Below are 17,604 nucleotides of genomic sequence, written 5' to 3'. Positions count from 1 at the left end.
AAAATCGTAGGATAGACAATATATAACCCAATATAAATATTAACAAAAAAAAAAAGAAAGTATTTGTATTAAAGACTCACTGAGAGTGAATAAGCATAGTTTCGCTGAAATAGGTAAAAAATTCCGGCTCTTGAGTCGTTCTTGAAGGTCTTCGTGTAATCCTGTACAATAATGGAATGCTCATTAGTCGTTTTGTGCCAGAGACGTGTAGCTTTTTCATGTATTTTTCTATTTATTCGTTAGTCAAACATTAAATTTGGAATTTTACTCGTATGTCAGGAGATTCCATAGAAATATCTGCAGTCTTTCCCATAAGGCGCTGTAGAGTAGTGTCAAGCTCTTTTTCTTTACCAATCGTGGCCTGAAAAGTTAATTGCATTAACTTAAGATATGTTCTTAGCTCACATTCTTGGTAAAAAGAGCTTAAACAAAAGAAAGCTGAGAACTCTCCTGATAATGCTTTGAGCAATTCTAAATACCACAACTGGAAAAAGTATTATAAACTTTCGATTTGGACTTACCAGCCATCACTCTGGAATGAAGAACAAACCAACAACTTGCAACAAACATGGAACAGCAGCTGAAAATTAAATGAAAAGGAAACATCAGAAATCTTAAGGGCTTAGCAATTAAGAAATGAAATAAAAAAGAAGGGCAAGCTGAAGCTACCAATTAGAGCCAAGACAAGACAGGAAACAACAGTACCCACCAAATATGTTACCGAAAGACCAGAAGCTACCAAGAGCTGCAGACGTGATGATAAATTAAATGCTCATTAATAAGAAGTTAAGCTTATAATTTTCATAGATATACCTGATTAGTAGCTGTATATGCTCCCCGGACATTCTTGGGCGCTATTTCTGTAATATATATAGGTATCTGTCTTGTAACAATGATGCAAATGCTGTCACATGCCTTACATGTGAAATGAGCAATCATGAAATTGTTCACATCACTTATCACATAAGTGCTAATCCAATCCCAAGCGAACATCGTCCAACATAAAGTGACCAAGCATCCTATCAACAATTGATGAGGTAAATTGAATATTAATAATTTCATGTAGGGGACCAAGTCAAGCATGATTGTGATGACAAAGAAAAGCTAAAGGGTAAAAAAAAAACTTTGAGAACGCTATTGCCAGCCACCCTAAAATACAGAATAAGTCAGATAACCGCATTGCCTGTTAATTAAATGCTGTTGATAAAGGTAAAGGAAAATTCATACTTTGAAAATTCACACTATTCATTGAGACCTTTGGCAGAAAATTGAATGACTTACACATCTTTGACCAGTGAGGTCCGCTATTTTCCCATTTATCAGTGAACCTGATATTGCTCCAATAGTCATTACTTAAACAAAAACTGAGTACTGCGGAATGAGAAGAATAAGGGAAAGATATGGTCAATTATAGGACTCAAAATGTGTTACATAGAAGAGAAGCCTCTATAAGAAGGTCCTATAGTAGGTATTGATCACTTAAGTGAATCTCTGCATAAACAATGACATGTTGTGAGTACATTCCTGTATCAAGAGTGAGATAATCTGGCCTAATTTTTGGCTTGGTCCACTTACTTCCCTCACTGAGAGTCCCAGGTCTGCCGTGATTCCAGACTCAGCAGGGGATGAGTACCCAATCTGAAAAAAATAATCAATCAATGAACCATTACTGCAGTAATGGTTCCTGAATACCTGTTATCTTCAAGCATTTAGAGATTAATCTTGCAAGAAAATGCTTTGATTTGCTCTGACAGCAGCGAAACGAAATTGGGACTTACTGCGTAGCCATGAGAAAAGAACCGCATATGGCCACCAAGGAGCTGAAAACAACAGCAGGTGTAGCTACCGAATCACTTTCTTGCAAGCAACTGCCATTACTAATTTCATTATTAGTAATTACAGGCCTTGGCACAAGAAATGGAGGATCTGGAATCAGTCCTTCCTCCAGACTTTCTGATGTCTCCATGATTATTTTTCTTGAAGGAAAGAGAGGCAGATGAAGAAGCGTGCACAACCACCACGAAATGAAAAAATTGGGATGAAATTGCAGAAGAAATCTTTAGATTTTAGTATATATTATAATGAGTAATGATACAACCACAAACTCTTGTACAAACTTATTTTGTACAAACTGACGTGGCATTAATTCATTGGTTGAATGAAAATATAAATTAATAAAAACAAATCATGTGGGCCAAGTGATATTTAATTCAACCAATCTTATCATGCCACATCAGTTTGTACAAAATAAGTTTGTACAAGAGTTTGTGGCTGTATCATTACTCATATTATAATAGATTAGTTGATTAGGATAATCCACCACTTTCGTTCGGTGCAAGATTTTATTAATGCCCTATTATCTTAAAGCTAGTTTTAACTAAGAGGTCCAATAATAATACAACAATCATCATATCAACTGTGCAGATTCAGAGACATCAAATTTCCTCCTTGTGATTTGATTCATCTTTTCCCTCTCTGCAGTACTCAATTTTTGGTTCAGTATATCAATTGGAGGACTTGTTAGGATTGTTTCATATGAATATCACTATAGTAATTGTCAAACGGCTTTTCTCAAGATGCGGCAAGCCTGTGATGGTGTCAAGCCTCGCTTGACCAGCCACTCAACAACACCAATGGAGGTTATGTGCTAAATGCGCACCCCAAGATTTTTTGCTTCAACAAAGAGAAACCAACACGCATAAGATTGTTTTTACGGAGACACCCGCCTCCAACTTTTCTATTTCCCTCAATAAGAAAAGTTACAACCTAGCAAGAAGCTATGTGTGCTTAAAGGATGTCACTCTCTCCCAAAATTTCCATCCTAAACACACACTCACTTTCACTAGATATACACATTGCAAATGACACCCCATTTGCTAGGGCGAGGTGGCGCACTGCCCTCGTGCCACCTCAATTCATTTCCCACAAAACTAGGCACCCACTAAGCATGTATAAGGGAGCACATCTCCACTCCCTCAAGGAACAAGGCAACCGCTGCCCATTAGCCTAGAAATAAGGAGGTTGTGGGGCGTAACCGTCACTGCCCAATTCTCTTGGCGTGTAACTGCCGCTGCCCAGTCTCCATGTTCTCACATTTCTAGCCATGCATTCCAAGGCCATGTCTCCCACTAGTTGCGCCAACAACCACCCACTCATGGTTGAGGTTAGGGCCTATTTCGCAGTCCTTTGCTTAGTTTCGTGCCACCTCGCATGCTGTCCAAACTCGGCCAACCTGCATGCCTCGCGCGCTATTGTGCCCTATGACCATGTGCCACTGTGCCATGCTCTCAGTTGTTGTGGCCAGCACTTGTGCGCTCACTTGCAAGCGCGGTTTGCGAGATGTTGAGCGTGCTGCCCTCGCGCCCATTGTTGTCGCGCTCCCCTGTGCTTGTCCCACAGCCCACGCTTGCTGCTGCGCCCCAACCCACGCGTTAGACTTGCCTTGCTTTCATGCTCACCACAAGCAAACCCATGTTGCCGCCAAGACTTTGCACAAGGCCCCAGGCCAAGCCACGGCACTTGGCCCACCCAGCCTAAGGTGGTGACAGTAATCCACTATATATATATATATATATATATAGAGAGAGAGAGAGAGAGAGAGAGAGAGAGAGAGATGATGTTGTAACAAGTCAAGTGCCTAACAAGTGAATTTTCAAGACCTACCAAATTATTAATTTAATTATCTTAACATATTTATTGAAAATATATATAATTAAATTAATCTAGCATCTCAGTAGAATCAAATAGGTAATTATAATTATAACTATAATAAGCATAGCAATGTTGTGTCCAACAAATGCATGCATATGCCAAACCTAACACATTACACATGCATGCATATTCCCTCTTATCAGTCTCGCCAAATCATCTTTAAGTTCTACAATGAAACCCTTCTGACTCCTAATTAGTTCTCAAAACTAATTTTACATTTCATAAATCTAAAACCAACCCCAGCTGATTCAACCACCGTATACGAATGCTGTTGCTTGAGAACCGTAACTTGTGCTTACTTACAACTAGTTGAAAGGTACTTTCTCTCTAAACAAAACCCTAGATGAATCAAATGAAAACAACAATTCAACCAAATGACATTATTGCTGAAAGGAATTTAGATCTATCGCAAATAGATGTAGGCAATTAAAAAACCAAAAATTAACAACTTAATTAATTTTTGAAATACTATTCAATGTTACTGTTCACGGTTACTGTTTACTGTTACTGTTTGAGGTTACTGTTTATAGTGACTGTTCACCGTTACTGTTTATTTGTATAAAAAAGACTAATTTTCTAAAAACATAATAAAATACAGAAAATAAATGACACATAGATTTTTACGTAGTTCAAATTAATCAATCCTACATCCACGAGGCCACGCCTAGATGAAAAACAATTCACTAAGTTGAGATGTTACAACCTATGGATTTACCAAACTTAAGACTCTCACTTACAGTTTATCACCATACAGTTTACTGAACCTTATACTGAATCTGCTTCTCTTGAATAATTGCTACCCTTTTTAATCCACAATCCTCAGGGCACTTCGCAAAGTGATTAATAGCAATTCTTTAATTCTTCAATGTCTAGTGATCCAAGATCCACTTAGACTCTCCACAAATATGACAAGAAGATAAGAAAACAAATTAAAACAACATTATACGCCAAATTCGGATTCTATAGGGAGGAGGTCGAATTTTGCTTCTCTGCTTCATGCTTTGTGTTGTGCGTACCTTCAATTATGAAATACCTCTCTTTATATATGCTTTAGGGTTCCACAAAAATAGCAAGTCTTAAAAGACTTAGATATTCTCCAAATAAGAGTTTCTTTCCTCTTATGAATCTGAATATAAATAAATATGATCTTCTTGCCTTTCTTGTCTCCCAAGAAATATTTAGAGCATTTAATAAACTTCTTTTTTGAACCAACTTCTTACTCTAAATAGATCTCATGTGCCAATTATAGAATCTCATTATTAATTGACTTGCTAAATTAGACATCTAATTAAATTAGAAAAAAATATTCCTAATAAATTGAAATCTCACTAAATTAGGGAATTAATAGATTAACCCCTATTACAAGATATGCAATAAATAAACTTCCAATTTAACTAGACTTGCCATAAGATTCCAACTCTATAAATAATGGACTTAACAATTGCACTTGCTACTGTTGGTTAATTTGTATAGGCAATTACTACCAATGCCAATGTGCAAGTATACACAACAAGTAATAAAGTGATAAGTATTTAAGATCGTCTCCACAGGGATTGATGTTACTTGAAATGCTAAAGCAATCACAATAGTGCAAAATCAACTTAAGACCGAAAGAAATAATTGTTAAGCAATTCCTATCGTAATTAATGACTGCAAGAGATTTAAATAAAACAATACTGTAATGAAATACTAGATTAAATGTATCTAAGATTCAATTGAGATTATAGTAGTTGAATGATCAAACTCTCCTAATGGGGTGACTGTTGTCTATCAATTTTAGCACCAGTTGTTACAATAAGTGCTACAGCACTGGGCAGAATAAATCTGCATTCGCAGCTATCGCATGTTGGAAGTCTCATACCTGTAAATCTATTAACAATGATCAGTTGCTAATATACTTATGATACGACATTATAACCTTTAATCTCTCCACCCTACAAGGTGAACACCTATGTCTAGTGTGCCACAAATCCTAACTTCAAGTATTGCCCTTATGGGATTCAAGATAACTTAATCCAGGAAACTCAACTTAAGATCAAGTAGTACTCTAGTAATATCCGCTAAGACATGCCCTTTTGCTGCTCTATCTTAATTGAAACTTTTAAATGGGTGGTCAACCGAAATAACAGTTATATTCATAAAAGAACTACTAGAGTAAAATGCTACAACAATAGCATAACAACATATAAGAACAGTCAAGAACCCATTAGATTATTTGTCACTCAACTACAAGTAAATTTAGTTCATATTCTGAAAGAGAAAAATAAACATAAATATATTAATCTCGGAATACATCAAAACAATTAAAGAAAGAAGATAAATATAAGTGAGCATGGTGAAAGACAATTCCAAATAATTCTGATCGATTCTCCAATATTGCCTTCAATTCTGATCTTTTTCTTCGTTCCTTGTAATTATTCTAATAATAAGTCCTTAGCCGCCTCTCTATGTGGTGCATGCCTCCTTTTTATATTGCAAATTAGGGTAAACAAAAGTCCATTAGCGTGCATGCGTTAAATTAGGAAACATGCACCGACCCGTGCCTAAGTTTTCTCCCGCATTGCTCTCAGATTGCTACAGCACAGGTTGCTCCAACATTCTCAACAACACTGTATTATTCCCAATTGTGCTTTTCTTCTTTTGTGGCCATCTTCTTTCCTCCTCTTGCTTATCTACTGTCTGAACACCCCCTCGTGAATTAAGACTTTTTTAGAACCTACAATTATGCACCTGTTTTTAGCTCAAAATACTTCGATTTAAGCAAAACTTATTAAGACGCAACTAAAATGAATGTTTATGCAAAATGTAACTAAAATGTAATAAAAACACCTCATTTGTTCTCTAAGTGATCTTGATTTGAGTCTAGAATTTATGTAATAACTCTCATTTCCTAGAGTTATCAGCTACCCTAGTTGTAGTAGTGCGATTTGAGGGATCACTGAGAAAACTTGATAATTGATCTTTGTATTTCTTCAAGTGTTCGTCCCTTAGTCTCTAGCACCAGAAATGCAACAATAGGACAGCCGCAGTGCAAATGGCACAAAATATAAAAAATGTTATTGCCAGAGTAGAGCAAACGTAAACTTGTATAAGCGATAAAAAGATAGCATTAAAGAGATGGATGACTCAAAAAAGGAAAAAGTCTAAGCATTTGAGGTTTCAGACACCTATTGTGCTCCATTCTATCATGAAATTGAAAGCGTATGCAACTAGCGAATTGCTGTTGTTGTGGAGAAAAGTCACTAAGCTTCCTGCTGAACCTTTGATGTTTATCGAAAATGTCTGAAATGAAAGTTAAATGGCTTTTTTATTAACTCCAGTTGAGACATTCACAAAAGATGTGGACATAGATGTAGTCATTTACCTCAAACATTATGAGGTTCGGTAATCTAACCATGCCTTTTGAGAAAGTTATAGTGTACCCCTGATTGAAGATCCAGTATCAATGACATTAATTCTTTTACATGTATTCCACATAGTAGTTGATTCTATAGCACAAGCAATAAGAAATTGTAGGATAAAAAGAACAGAACTCTTGAACAGCTTGTGCATGCACGGAGATGGAAAATTGTTTTTCAGCAAGATTATATTACCATTATGCCAATGAAAACAAGCATTGGAGTGAACTCATTTTGATGGTGTATTTCTTGTAATAAGTGTTTTAAACAATGTTCATAAATAAATCAAACAGAATCGCAAGCTTGAAGTGCAGAAGTGTGTCTAAATTCGTTTTTAGAAGAACCTACAATCCTAAAGCCAAAACTATAATAGCGAAACTTAAGCATGTACCTATATTAGAAGCCTGCAAGCAAATGAATATCTTTAAGATAAATTGTCTTTACTGCTAAATCACTTAGGATGAATAGAATTCTTTGAAATTTTTACCAAAAGAAGTGGTCTTCTTCCAAATTTATCTGCCAGGAGCACAGATGAACCAACAACTGGAACCTGAAAAAGACTTTGTATGTGTCTTAGAATTGAGATCCGAAAATTACCAAATTTTGTTGAGAGTTTATTACCTGAATGATAGCCAATGATACAGTCCCAATATTGTTGGAAAAACCTGGTAGAAGCAAAAGACTCAATAGTGTCATTTCCTTTGATATTCATTTTCCACAATATTAGCAATTATGACAAAAATTCAAAATGTTGCAAATTTACTAGCCACATCAAATATGGAGCTGGCATAATATGCGATTGCAGTGGATCCTCCTAATGTTTGCATTAACATCAACCCAACTGCAACCTAAACTAGTGAAATTATCTGTGTAAATTCCTAGAACTAATTTCACATGATGGAATCACAAAAATGTGCAGTATTAACTCACAGTGTGCAACACCCTGGTCCAAACTCTGATGGAAAATCTAACCACAACTCACATATGAATTTAAATAACTCTTTACAGCTGATAATAATTCAAGGCTCAAATACAAAAGACAGCGGAATAATTTAAGAATTTGGCCAAACCACCTACCATCCTCACTTGAATCCCTTCTTCTCACTCATCATGAATCAATCCTGACTTCTGGAAATTGAATCACAATAAACTATAATGAGTACAAAACTAAGTAAGCAAACTCATTTTTCTTATACTAAAATACATGCATACTTATACATAATGCAATGGATGATATGCCATGATCTTTTCAAAATACTATAAAACCAGTTCATCAAAATCTCTTTCTGTCGCTTTCAAACTTTCACATTTTCTTTCAATAAAATACATATTCTGCAATGTGGCACTTCGCGGCACGTTGACCCTCGAGAGGTGGCCCCCGCACAGTTTCAATTCAATAAAATTAATGTTCAATTCACTATTAAATCATGTGGTTTAATAGAGTTAATGCCCAATTAACTATAAAGTCATATGGTTTAATAATATGTCCGAATGAAAAAAAATAAGGGCGCCCACAGGAGAGAAGGAATCCACACACACACAATCATTCTCTAGTGAGGGTCTAATGAGGGCATCCTCACTTTAACAGATGTCTTCATTAGAGGACACTATGTGTGTGTGTGTGTAAGATTTAATTATCTATATATTTATATCGAATAACTTCTAGTCACAATTTTCTAAAAAATAAACACAAAAATTACTGAATCTAATTTTAACTTTGAGTGGCTACAAAAATTTTAAGTTCTAAAAAAGGAGAGAAGGTTTTTTGTACTCTTAGATATTGCTTCTTAACCATTCACTAGTTTCCAATGAATCTCCTCTTCTTGTCATTTAATTTTCAATGACAAGAAGAAGATGAGATATTAGTAATGCCATAAGAAATTACACGAAACTAAATCCACTATTTTTTTCTTTTTCTTTTTCTTTTATTTTTTTATTTTGAGGGAGTCTCTGGGGAATGGACTTTCATCCAGCCATTCCCAATTCAAGAACAAAGAGTTGGTGGGAGATGGTCCAGCACCTAATTTTGCATTAATTTTCTAACAGAAGATATTAATTCGGTAATTTCAATAAATAGAGTTTCAATATATCTATTGGTGACCATAGCTACAATACATGCATGTATGTGATACATGCAAGCAGTAATGGTATTGGTTTCATATTTATTGGTCCATTAATTACATGATTTTCATGGTTGCAAGTTAATGATCTCATGTTTCATGTTTATTACCCTATGTTTCAAATTCCTTTGGTTTCAAGTTTAATGGTTCAGGTATCAAGTTAATGGTCCTGGTTTCATGTTTATTGGGTCATTAATTACATGATTTTCATGGTTGCAAGTTAATGATCTCATGTTTCATGTTTATTGCTCTAAGTTTCAAGTTTCTTTGGTTTCACTTTTAATGGTTGAGGTATCAAGTTAATGGTCCTGGTTTCATGTTTATGGTCCAATGATTGCATATTTTCATGGTTACAAGTTAATGATCTCATGTTTCATGTTTATTGCCTTAAGTTTCAAGTTCCTTTGGTTTCAAGTTAATGGTCCAGGTATCAAGTTAATGGTTCTGGTAAGTTAATGATCTCATTTTTCATGTTCATTGCCCTAAGTTTCAAGTTCCTTTGGTTTTAAGTTAATAGTACATATATTAAGTTAATGGTCATGATTTCATGTTTATTGGTCTATTAGATGCGTGATTTTCATCGTTGCAAGTTAATGATCTCATGTTTCATATTTATTGCCCTAAGTTTCAAGTTCCTTTGGTTTCAAGTTTAATGGTACAGGTATCATGTTAATGGTCCTAGTTTCATTTTTATTGGTCCATTAATTGCATGATTTTCGTGGTTGCAAGTTAATGATCTCATGTATCATGTTTATTGCCCTGAGTTTCAAGTTAATTTAGTTTCAAGTTTAATGTTCGAGGTATCAAGTTAATGGTGGATGTTTCATATTTATTGGTCCATTATTTGCAATGATTTATTTTATTGGTAGTTTATAATCTCATGTTTTCTAAAAGAAGTTTTATAGTATTGATTCAGAAATCTCAAAAACATTTTCTATTTTGTCCATAAGCTTTAACAATAACTCATTTTGCGAAATCATATTTTATAACATACACAGAATTGCTTTAATTGTACATTTATTCTAACTTTAAAATATTCATAGAATTTTATTGTTAATTTTAAGATATATAAAATATATTATTATAATTTTTCTCACAATTTTTTTTATTTTTAAAAAATTAACTCTCATAAGTTGCATTGCATATTGCAAAATTAAATTTAGTATTAAAACAATGATTTTTCATTGAGGGATTATTTTAATGTAAGATGGAAGCCAATAATTCTCAAAATACTGTTAAATTACAAGATTAACAAACTTGATATTTTGATTTTTGATTATGGAGATCACTAAAAAAAGAACAAAAAGGAAAAGGTAATTAAGCAAACATTAATAAGAAAATACATGATAAATCACAAGGTCATATAAATTTTAGACCCTGCTGTTTGCAATTGCTGCTGCTTATGCTTGTAGCAACTGCTGGAATTTAAGCAACTGCAATAGTAGCAACTGCTTATGCTGCATAAAAGGCAGCAGCTGCTGCCTTTACTGCATAGGCAGCAGCTACAACAACTCCAGCAGCTGTTTATGCTGCGACAACAATTGATACAACAACATTAATTAGAAATCTAAAATACGTAAGGATTCAAGTAATAAATCTACCAAAGGCAAAAGACCGATTATTAACGGCAGGAATGTGAAGCATGTGCCTAAGGATGACATACCCAAAATTTACTTTGCGACCCCGTAAAATACAATCTAATAATGCCACATCCAGACGCGTGACATGGTGAGCATGGCCGCCCGTAGGAGTGACCACATGCTAAAGTATGTTGTGCAGGATTTGAACTTGCGAACACAAATACTGGGCAAGAAATTTAAGATTACATATAGTATCAGAAATAAGAAGTGAGTATAATTCCAACCCTTCATATTTTGTTCTTATGATTGTATTTAGGTCAGCGACATCAAATTCAATTGGAATGCCAGCAACACTTGTGATCACTCTATTTTGTTTTTCAGTAGAAATATCCATGTTCGAGAAAAAGACCTTTACAAGATTGGGGTACGCATTCTCTGCAATATTCAAGGCGTTAGACCATTTCACACCATCAAGCAATTCCCTAAGCTTCTTATTACAAATAAAAAGGCTATCCATACAATCCATATTGACAAAATAAGAGGGTAATACCGGGCGGGGAATGAATTGGTCGTAGAAATAGTTTGCCATTGAAGCAATTGGAAAGTGCATTGAATTGAAGCCAGGAATGTCATCAGGGCTGTCAGTGGGGCATTGCCATTTTTTCTTACCCACATGCTTCCCTTGCTTCCCCCGTGAAGTTTCACCACCTGCCATGGAAACCAAAATCTTACTTTGAATAACAAATATTGTGTTTTGGGTCAAGATGAACCGATTAAATAGCACGCAAATGGGTTTGAAATTTCAGTAATATGAAGTGAACGAAGACTCAATTTTAGAGAAACAATCTCGGCCGAACCTAGGGTTCTTATTTGGGTTTTTTGGTGAAATTGGGTTAAAGAGTAACTAACTAATGGAATTTGGATGTATAAATGAAGAAAAATAATGAGGAGTTGTATATTTTGTCGTTAATGGCTGAAGAAGCCATGAATTTGGTGTGATGGTGAGAGTGGTGGTCGCAAGTTGAAGCTGAACAGTGAGGGAGACGGGTAACCATTTTATTAAAAAGGCTAGCCATTACAAAGTGTAATGGATTCTAGATCGAAAACAACTAGCTTTTTTAAAATAAGCGGCTAAATATTTTCAGGAAACATGCTCTCTAAAGTGAAAAGGGCTAGTTGTTTCCTACAAAGAGGCTAGCCTTTTTCATTCCAGAGAGCATGCCAAGTGAAATAGCTAGCCTCTTCTTTGAAAGACTAACCGTTTTCGGGAAATATGCTCTCTAGAGTGAAAAGGGCTAGTTGTTTCCTACGAACAAGCTAGCCTTTTTCATTCCAAAGAGCATGCCAAGTGAAACTACTAGCCTTTTCGTTGCAACGCTAACCCTTTTCGGGAAACATACTCTCTGGAGTGAAAAGGGCTAGCCATTTCCTACAAAGAGCTAGCCTTTTTCATTCCAGAGAGCATGTCAAGTGAAACAGTTAGCCGCTTTTTTTATACAGGCTAGCCAATTTAACTATACATGACATTTGAGCACAGTTAATTCATTTGTACACCAACATAGGCACCAACTAAATCCTTTCATTAATGGTGACATTAAATGCTTTTAAAACCCAACCCAGACACCACTAAGCTTTTTATTACATAGAAGAACTAACACATTTTCTTACTTGGAGAATGGGGGATGATCAACGCACACCATGACAACAACTTCAGATGTGGGAAGCATTTTTGCATGGGTTTTAGACCTCAATGATAACAAGTCATCGGAACAAGAAACTAGTGAAGCCCAAGATAACCCATTCAATGATAATGGGATGGAAAATTGGGCAAGTGCAGGTACATCACTACCTCCACAAACTAGCGATAGCAATGACTATTTTAGGGACATATCTGCTACAAGATCATCTACTGATACAACCTACACTATTCTCATAAAAAGTGAACTCATTCAAGTAGGTGTCAGATTATATTTTGATACTGTAAATGATGCCCACATATGGTATAAAATTATGCTAAGTCCGTTGGACTCTCCGTGAGAAAAAATGAGCTACGTCGTAATGGCAAAAGTGGTGAAGTAGCAAGTTAGTGGTGGGTTTGCTCAGGGTAAGGATATAGGCTAAAAAAATAGATCGAGAAAACAGACAAAGTCAGGGAACCGATGGGCATTACTCGTAACGGGTGTAAGACTGAACTTCAAGTGAACTACGACAAGCTGAAAGTGAAATACGTGGTAACTAAACTCATCGTTGAGGACACTCATCGCTTGGTTGAACAACATGAAACATAATTTCTTCGTTTGCATAGACTTGTCAATGATGCTGATTTGGCTCACGCAAAGGCGTTGCGACAAGTTGGTGTGAAAGTGTGCAAGTTCATGAATTACAAGTCTGATCAAGCATGAGGGTTCCATCATATTAGGTATATGGGTAAGGACATGTAGAACAGAATAGACGCAAGGCACCGTGCCCAAATTATAGCTACCAATATAGAAGGTGCCATTGAGTACTTATCTGCGACTGATTATGATGCTGGAGTGTACTTCAAGTATACACTAGATGAAGGAAACAGACTACGTAACTTGTTCTGGACTGGCACTGTTGCTCAGTACAACTACAAATAATTTGGAGATGTTTTAGCATTTGATGCAACGTATAAGAAAAATGTATACAACAAACATTTGGTCGCATTCATCGGTGTAAATCATTACAAAAGAACCATTGTTTTTGGATTTGTGATACTGATTGATGAAACTGTTGAATTATATGTATGGCTTCTACAAACTTTTTTGTCTGTAATAAAATTAAAAAAACCCACGAGTGTCATAACTGACAGTGATAAAGCTATGTCAAAAGTGATTAAAACTGTTATGTCTAGATGTGTACATCGACTCTGCTGTTGGCATCTTAAGAGGAACGCACAAGCAAATGTGAAGAGAGATGAGTTCACGTCGAAGTTTCGGCAGTTAATGTTGAATCCAATTTCGATAAAGGAGTTTAAATGACAATGGTTCTCTGTAGTCTATAATTTGGGACTGGAGCAAAACCCTTGGGTGGAAAAAATGTATACAAAGTGTGGAAAATGGGTAGAGACTTATTTAAAAGGTACATTTTTTAGCGGAATGCAAACCATACATAGGTGTGAGAGTTTGAATTCTTACTTACGTCGGTTTGTTGAACAAATGCTAAAACTATATGATTTCATTAGACAAATTCATTGTGCAATGTATTGCATTAGGCACAAAGAAGTCCAAGATGAGTTTGACACAAACCATACAGCCCTTGTTCTTATAATACATCTGCACAGCATTGAAAAACATGTGTTCAAAATATATACAAGGAATGTATTTCAGTGGGTTTGGACGGAGATTCTCAGTGAAGCCACACTGATTATGCTTGAGTGTGCCAAGACAAATGATTCCCATATTTATACTTTGACTAAATTTCAACATCGGGAACAAAAATGGATAGTGGTGTCTTATAACAAAGTAGTTGCAATTACTTGTTCATACAAAATGATGGAATCTGCAGGTATTCTATATAGGCATATATTTCACGTCATAAAATTGGAGCAATTAGTTCGCATACCATCAACTTTAATTCTTAGTCGCTAGACCAAGTCAGAGAAGGTGAGTAAAGTGATGAAAATGACCGCTGCAAGTCAGAGAAGGTGAGTAAAGTGATGAAAATGACCGCTGCAGCGTCACATCTCAATAAGGAAGTATAAAAAACAACGAAGTTTGGCTCACTATAAGTAGCATGTAGTAATCTTAGTCTTTTCGCCGCAAAGAATGAACAAAGTTGTATGATAGCATTAGACGAGATTCGACAGCTGACACTTCGCTTTAAACAAATACTTGCCGATGATGAATCAGGGAAACGAGCCAAGAATTGTATACTTCAAGCAGGTATGAAGTTGAAAGACCCAGTTAAGATGAACAGTAAAGGTTGCGCCAAAATCGTTAAACATGATAGGGCTAAAAATCGCAAATGCAGTCAATGTTTTCAGGTTGACCATACTAAACGGACTTGCCCGCTATATCTGCCAAAGGACATGTAGCCCAATGACCTTCACTGCATCATTGGCTGTATAGGTTGTGTATCGAGTGACAAACAGCCAAGGCCTTTTACTTATAATGTGTTAACACCAACTGTTTCGATGGCATCAAGCTCGCCAGGTTCCCCAAGATTTACGTTCGAGACAACTTGTCCTTGGAGGTATGACATCTCAGAAGGAATTGATGGCCATTACGACAGCAGTAACACATTTAGTATAACCTATGAAACTGATGAAAACACAGACTATAATTAGTGGCCTCATAATAACTTGTAAGTGATTTCCCATGATATATGAATTTGCTTGACTAACTTTCCTATGTTGTTTAACTAACTCAGATTTACATTGTGCACAGTTGAGGATGGTACACATCCTTGGAGGATGGGGGATGATCGCTAATGATACGCTTTTTAGATTTGAACCGAGGGGGCAGAACGAACTTATTGGAAGTCATTGATTTTATATTATTATGTATGAAGTGAACGATGTCAATGTAATAACATATTTTACGTACTTGGTGATAATAGCAGCATGTATTAATTATAACAACCCGTTGACCAAGAAAAAAATCAAAGCAGCCCTAAAAATCCCTTAACTAATTCGGATCATCAAAACAATGTACATGGAGCTTCTATCTACTCCAATTAGAAGCGCAATTTAGAAAAAAGTTAACAGTTGTGTATGAAATCAACAAAAAATTATCATAATTTATATCCACAATAGTTTCAGCCCTTCGCCTTAAATGAAGTTTTGTGCAACTGTTCTTATGACATTTTCTAGTGCAAGTTTTCACTGTTGATGCCAACTTCGATTCATGTATGTAAGTTGCAGCGTTACTGTTGTCTGCATTAGCCAACGCCAATGATTAATCGAATTGTTCATTGAACAGAGAGTCTATAAGCTGTAACGCAAACTACGCCCAAATATTTTGTGAGCCATGCTGCCAAAATAATTATGCAATATCATCATGTCAATGGCCCAACAACATTAGTAACATCAATGAAGATACCACATAAGACGAATAAGAAAGCATACCACAAATGATTTATTGGTGATGATTCCAGGAGTATCCATAAATTTGATGACGTAAACTCCACAATAAAAACCATTAAGTTTCCGAGGAACTCCTTCACCAGAGGCCACTAAAAATGACAAGAAACTCCAAGCTACTGAATATGTAACATCCACAACGCCATGAAGTATAGCATCCAACAAGTGTAACTATTTTCAAGTGAAATCAACATCACATGTATTAATAATACAATACACACAAAAGTAAACTCATCTTTTTTAACGAAAAATGGTTAGACTTACAATGCTATTCACTTAGATTTTTCGATCTTTTGTCCGTCGTGCGTCCGATAGTGGATCTCAGATCTCCGCCTGTTTGTCTTTAATTTTAACCAACAACAGTAACCAATGGTAGCCACCATAAAAAATGGGAACAAAGATCTATTTAAGAACAATTTGGGGTCATTTTTACCATACATAATATCGATGATAAGAAATAACCATTAAACCGAACACACATGCTACCGGATGGCACCAGTGCAAGTCATACATATAACATTTACATTATTGGGAAGCAGCCTTGAAACCTTCTAAATGTGCATTTTGTATTGTAGCAAGTTGCTACATATTCATGACATTAAATTCATATAAAATACTACTTAAATTATTGTAGTTAATTATGAGTAAGAGGATGTGAAATAAAAAAAATAGACAAGAATGAATCACTAACTACATATCTGGTTGGTAGGAACCAGCTGATTAGTTGCCCATGGCTTTTATATGACTCACGTCATGTGGGATAATTACTCATCATGCAAATAATCTAAACATAAGAACAATTATAATTTATTTTACTAACTACAATTTCATCAGTAAAGTAAAATTAAGAACAAACCTCCTCGTCAAGTGATGCATCGGGCAAAAGTGATAACAAGCTTCATCGAGTGATATCCTCATGACTTGATCGCACAATTATTTCATTGTACGTAAAGCACATGATATATTAACAAAATCAAATAACTATGACAACATATTTGCAAACAACTTGATGAGTGAGCGTAAATGCATTGTTGCTCTAGGCTAGTGCTTTTGTCAAATCCATACTGGAGCATCTTCAAATGATCGAGGGTCACCGGCTCATTCACGAAAAAAGGTTTTGTTCGGTATTTTGGCTTTAGACCACGTGAGACTTGATATACTGGGACAATTTGTACCGCCCTGGCTTTTGATTTTTGTATGGTTGAGGAGGGCGGGCCTAAAGATAGAGGATTAAAATCTTAGAACTGTTGAAAATTTTTCACTTATTGCACGGAAGACTACATATTTATTAAAAACAAAGAAAGAAGAAATATTAGACTAAATGTAAATTAGCTTTGACAAAATTTAACAAATTATTGGTGTATGTATACCTCATCTTCAAGTTCTGGTACCAATTTAGGCTTCATCAAGTCTTGTATTCATGCTAACTTTTCCTTTAGGACAGCTTCTTCATCAATGGATGTGCTGAGGTACACGACTTTTTGATCTTGAACTTCGACGAGCTTATGTTTTTCCGGTACTAGAGATGAAAGTGTGACAACCGTAGAGATAGGCGGGTGCATCTCCATATTCGGAGAGAAAAAGATTGGACCATCAGTTGCCTCGGCACCATTATATGTAAGAGGTGATTGACTATCATTAACGACATTCACTCATTCCTTACGAAAATATGATCGTTCCAACTTTTCTAC

At 35.6% G+C, this 17,604-nt stretch overlaps 1 pseudogene; it reads right to left on the bottom strand.

The window, feature by feature from the left end:
• The window catches only part of LOC112098162, a 14,678-nt pseudogene extending 3,154 nt beyond the window's left edge, over positions 1 to 11,524 (bottom strand).
• Between the last annotated feature and the right edge of the window lie 6,080 nt (positions 11,525 to 17,604).

The sequence above is a fragment of the Citrus clementina genome, unplaced genomic scaffold (genome assembly GCF_000493195.1).
Source record: "Citrus clementina cultivar Clemenules unplaced genomic scaffold, Citrus_clementina_v1.0 scaffold_5, whole genome shotgun sequence".
Taxonomy (NCBI): Eukaryota; Viridiplantae; Streptophyta; class Magnoliopsida; order Sapindales; family Rutaceae; genus Citrus; species Citrus x clementina.
Note: the sequence above shows the minus strand (reverse complement) of the source record. Positions and strands in the feature narration are given on the sequence as shown.